Source organism: Alexandromys fortis, unplaced genomic scaffold (assembly GCF_014885135.2).
Source record: "Alexandromys fortis isolate MF-2015 unplaced genomic scaffold, M_Fortis_MF-2015_v1.1 scaffold_29, whole genome shotgun sequence".
NCBI lineage: Eukaryota > Metazoa > Chordata > Mammalia > Rodentia > Cricetidae > Alexandromys > Alexandromys fortis.
Window position 1 is genome coordinate 6346725 of NW_026067891.1, and position 6000 is coordinate 6352724.

Genomic DNA, 6000 nt, shown 5'->3' on the forward strand with positions numbered 1-6000 from the left:
GCGAGTGCTTTTACGTGCTGGGTCATCGCACCTCGCTGCAGTTTTAATTTGTATTTCTCTAATAACTAATAATATTAATGTTTTCATTTATTCACTACCTATTTCTTAGATATATTTTTATGAAATGCCTGTTCAAATTTTTTTCACTCATTATGAGATCTTTTGCTCAACTTTGATCATGTATGCTGGATATAAATCCTTTATCAGAAATATGCCTGTAAACAGTCTTTCCTAGACTGTAGCTTGTCACTCCGCTCACTCAAATGCCTTTCAAGGAACAAAAATTCTTGATTTTTATCAAGTGCCATTTATCACTTTTTCACTTACGAATTAAGTGTCTATCTAAAAAATGGTGTCTTATCTAAAATCCCTACTTCAAAAGTCACAGCTTTTCATTGCTATCTTCTTTCTGTCTGTGAGACAGGGCCTTATGTGGAGCCCTTTGAGTACTATAATTCTCTATATAGACCACACCAGCCTCAAACTCACAGAGATCCAGGAATCTAAAATGGCTGAAAGACACTTAAGGAAATGTTCAACATCCTTAGTCATCAGAGAAATGCAAATCAAAGCAACTCTGAGATTCCATATTACACCTGTAAAATGGTCAAGATCAAAAACACTGATGATGACAACTTATGCTGGAGAGGTTGTGGGGAAAGGGAAACACTCCTGCATTGCTAGTAGGAATGCAAGCTGGTACAACAACCCCTTTGGATGTCAGTATGGCGATTTCTCAGAAAATTAGGAAACAACCTTCCTCCAGACCCAGTAATACCACTTTCGGGTATATATCCAAAGGATGCTCAATCGTGCCACAAGGACATGTGCTCAACTATGTTCATAGCAGCTTTGTTTGTCATAGCCAGAACCTGGAAAAGACCTAAATGCCCCTCGAATGAAGAATGGATAAAGAAAATGTGGTCATACAATGGATTACTACACAGCAGAAAAAAATAATGACAGCTTGAATTTTGCAGGAAAATGGATGGAGCTAGAAAACATTATTTTGAGTGAGGTAACCCAGACACAGAAAGACAATTATCACATGTACTCACTCATAGGTGGCTTTTAAACATAAAGCAAAGAAAGCCAGCCTACGAACCACAATCCAGAGAACTTAGACAACAAAGAGGACACAAGAGAGACTTACATAGATCTAATCTACATGGGAAGCAGAAAGTAGAAAAAGACAAGATCTCCTGAGTAAATTGGGAGCATGGGGACCTTGGGGGAGGATTGAAGAGGAATGGGAGAAACAGGGAGGGAAGCAGAGAAAAATGTAGAACTCAATAAATATCAAAATAATAATAATAAACTCACAGAGATCTGCCTGCCTCTGCTTCCCAAGTGCCCAGTGATCTATTTGTATTTTGTGTGTGTGTGTTTTGCCCACGTGCATGTAAGTGTGCCGCATGTGTGCCTGGTGCCCACAGAAGCTAGAAGAGGGAACAGTTGTGAACATCCGTGAGTAACAGGTCTTTCTTTGGACTGTCAGCTCCCGAATTTCGACACAGAGACTTTCTATTAATTATGAAAGTTTGGCCTTAGCTTAGGCTTATTCCCAACTAGCTCTTTTTTTCCCCAAGAAAGGAATTCTGTGTAACAGTCCTGGCTCTCCTGGAACTCACTCTGTAGACCAGGCTGGCCTCAAACTCACAGAGATCCACCTGCCACTGCCTCCTTGGATGCTGGGATTAAAGACGTGAGCCACCACTGCCCGGCTCCCAACTAGCTCTTAAAACCTAAATTAACCCATTTATATTAATCTACATTTTGCCACATGACTCATTACCTCTTTTTGGTACCTTTGTCTGACTTGCTCTGTGTCTGGCAGGTTAATCTCTCTCCTCAGATTTTTTTTCCCAGAGTTCCCGTCTCTCCCAGAAGTCCTGCCTTTCCTCTCTTGCCTAGCTACTGGCTGTCAGCTCTTTATTAAACCAATTAGAAGGTGCCTTAGGCTGGTGAGGTAAAACAGGGACTTATCTTCACACAATAAAGAAAGATTATCCCAACAATCACGTAGGTGCTAGAAACCAAAACAGGTCCTCTTCAAAAACAGCGTTTTTAACCACTGAGCCATCTCTCCAGACCACTGTTGTTTGAAACACATTCTCACTTGTAACCCTGGCTACCCTGGGACTCTCAATGTCCCTGGAATGATGATGGCACACACTTTTAATCCTAGCACTGGGAGGCAGAGTCAGGTGGACCTCTATGGGTTTAGCAGAAAAAATAATAATAAAAATAAAATGAAACAAAACAGACATTCACTTGCCTCTGCCTCCCCAGCACTAGCTTAAGAGAGGGCATCAATACACTCAGTCAGTCCAGGGTGGTTTTGTTTGCTTGCTTGTCTCTGTGTATATGTGTATGTGTGCTGTGGTCTGTGTGTGGAGGTCAGAGGACAGCTTATGGGAGGGAGTTCTCTTCATCCATCATGCAGGTCTCTGTTGAAATAGGAGCGGCGGGGCTGCGTCCCCAGCACCCCAGCCTCCTGCTAGCTCATGCCCGAAATAACAACACACAAACTGTATTCATTTAAACACTGCTTGGCCCATGAACTCTAGCCCTTACAGGCTAATTCTCGCACCTGGACTAGCCCATTTCTAATGATGTGTGTAAGCACCCCAAGGTGCGCTTACTGGGAAGATTCTAGCCTCCATCCATCCTGGGTCGGAGCTGCCTGGGAGAGTGGAGCCTGGTGTCTCTGCTCCAGAGAACAGAGCTGTCAAGTCTCTCCGTGAGAGCTGAGCATGGCATCTCTGCTCCAGAGAGCAGAGATGTTGGGTCTCTCCAGGAGCAGAGCAGAGTCTGACCTCACTTCCTCTTCCTCCCAGAATTCTAGTCTGTTTACTCCACCCACCTATGTTCTAACCAATAAAATGGGCCAAGCCAGTTTCTTTATTAGGCAATGACCTTCCTCCATCAGGTCTCAGGGAACAAAATCAAGGTGCCAGGTGCCTTCGACAACAGACATTTCACTGGCTCCCAATTTAACATTCTATACAATATACATAAAATCAAATTTTCAATCTTAAAAAGCACATCAGCAAAACTAATCAGAAAACTGGATTATCATGATCAGTGCTATTACAGAGAGCACATAGTTCTGGCAGGGCAATAATGAAGAAATATTTAAGAAAGTTTTCAAACTGGACTGTGGTGGCACACGCCTTTAATCCTAGCACTCGGGAGGCAGAGACAGGTGGATCTCCATGAGTTCGAGGCCAGCCTGGTCTACAGAGCGAGTTCCAGAACAGGCTCCAAAGCTACACAGAGAAACCCAGTCTCAAAACAAACAAAACAAAAAAAAAAAAAAAAAAAAAAACAAAGGCAGTTGTGACCCAGCCACAGAAGAAACAAGATGTGACTGCCTGGCTGAATAAGGTATCCAGCCACGTGGCTAATTCAAGCAAGAATAATGGGCTAATATAAGTTATAAGAGTTAATAAGAAGCCTGAGCTAATGGGCCAATCAGTTTATAACTAAAACAAAACAAACAAAACAAAAACAAACAATTCTCTTAAAATAACATGGGACTAGAAATAATTTAATATCTTCAAGATATATTAAATGTACAATTATGACCAACTACAAATTGGCATTTAGTATGCTTTGTATTGTAGGACATAAAACTACCTCTGGAATGGAATATTAAGCTAATACACAGTGCAAGTGGAGCCACCACTTAGCGTCAGAGAGCTGGGGGAACTTCACCTTTCAACACTGTCAGCAATCGCTGTGAATTCTAAAGAAAACTAGTCCATCTGCACAACCATATTGCACTTTCAGGTAAGCCTACTAATTTTTTAAAAGTATTCTTGCATTTTGAGGAGGATTATAATGAATCTGCGGCTCTACTTGAAGGAAACTAGCCACGTTACTAACTGTGGTGGTGGATTCTGTTTCTGCTTGGCTACACTATGGTGCCAGTTGCTTGGTCTCACACTAATCTGGGTGTTACTAGGAAGGTATTTTTAACATTTGCAGCAAAGATCTTGGGTTGGGAGAGTGGTGGAGTATTGGCTTAGCACGCTAAAAGACCTTGGCTCAATCCCTACCACCGATGTTAAAGAAGAGACTGTGATAAAAAGAAATCACCTTCTTCAATGTGAACATGTCTCGTTCAAGTCAGCTAGTGGCCTGAGAAGGAATTATGTTAAACTGGCTTCAGACTCATGACCACGACATCTACTCTTGTCAGAATTTTCATCTGCAAATTCTAAGCTAATGTTCAACTTTTTTCTTTAATTTGTAGCTGTGTGCATATACATGTGTATGCTGCATGTACATGTGTATTCTGAATGTTCATGTATGCAACATGCAGGTTACCAAGAGACCAGAAGAAGGCACTGGGTCCTCCAGAGCAGGAGTTACAGGAGGTTGTGAACCAAACCTAAGGGTGAGTGCTAGGAGCCAAACTCGGGGCTCTGGAAAAACAACAAGCATTCCTAACCGCTAAGCCATCTCCCCAAGCTCCATGCTCTCTTTCAAAACTACGTCTCATAATCGTGTATAGAGCTGGAGAGTCATTGTAAGAGAGGAGGGAACAGTTGGTCACAGTTAAGAAAAATACCTATCCTGAGCAGCCAAAACAAACAAACGAAAAACAATTCTCTTAAAATATTCTGTTAAATATACTCTCTTAAATATTCTCTTAAAATACTGTTAATCCCAAAGATGGAAAGAGAAAGACCACCAACCCAAATCACCACAGCCAAATTAATTGACACAGTTCTTTTATTTATGTACACAGGTTGCCTCCCTGAGGCAGGATTCAGGAGGTCAGCATTGGATATGAAGAAGACAAGGCTTTTATAGTTCAGGAGTAGGGGGCTTCCAAATTGGGGGTTTGGTGGGCAAAATAGGCCAGATTATAGGAGCAGGATAAACAAGTTAGTCCTAATGACCTCCTGAAACAACGACATGGTTGCAAGGTGGGCATAACAAGGTAGTCAGAGGCGCTCATATAACTTTTGAAACAAAGGTTGGGTTGCAAGATGGTTATAAACAACTTTTTTTTAAATATTTATTTATTATGTATACAATGTTCTGTCTGTATGCCTGCAGGCCAGAAGAGGGCGCCAGACCTCATTACAGATGGTTGTGAGCCACCATGTGGTTGCTGGGAATTGAACTCAGGACATTTGGAAGAGCAGGCAATGCTCTTAACCTCTGAGCCATCTCTCCAGCCCCCATAAACAACTTTTTGAAACAAAGACATGATTACCATTCCTGGACAGGCAGTACAGAACCGTCTGTAGTTGAGGTTACAGGTGGGACATAGCCTAATCCTTGAGCAACAGAGGTTTAATCATAAACAGGAATTGGCCTAATTTGCGTCACTGTAAGATGGCTTTTAAGCCTAAGATGGAGGCAGGCTACTTCTTCACTTACCGGGATACAAGTTCAAGTGTCAGGGAAGTCAAACGATTGGTTCAGTAGTATTCAATCAAGAAGAGTGGTGTAGGGGCTGGAGAGATGGCTCAGAGGTTAAGAGCATTGCCTGCTCTTCCAAGGGTCCTGAGTTCAATTCCCAGCAACCACATGGTGGCTCACAACCATCTGTAATGAGGTCTGGTGCCCTCTTCTGGCCTGCAGACATACACACAGACAGAACATTGTATACATAATAAAAAGTAAATAAATATTTAAAAAAAAAAAGAGTGGTGTATGACTTTGACCCCAGCTGTCTTACTAATACACCTGTGACTTCTTCCGTCAAACACAGTGAACACCATTAGAGAAAAAAAAAGATCACCAGGTCATCAAAAAAGAGTTAGGGATATGAGGAATACAGGGAAGACACAAGTGTCAAAGAAAGCCCCAAGAACTGAAACCTAAGTGAGTTAAATTAAGTTCAGCACTTCTTAGATGGAAAGGTATTACGTGGAGTATCAAACAGATAACTGCACACCATGCTCTAAGCAGCATGGTCCACAATAGCCAAAAGCTGGGACCAATCCAGGTGCCTCCCAGCAAATGAGCCGATAAGCA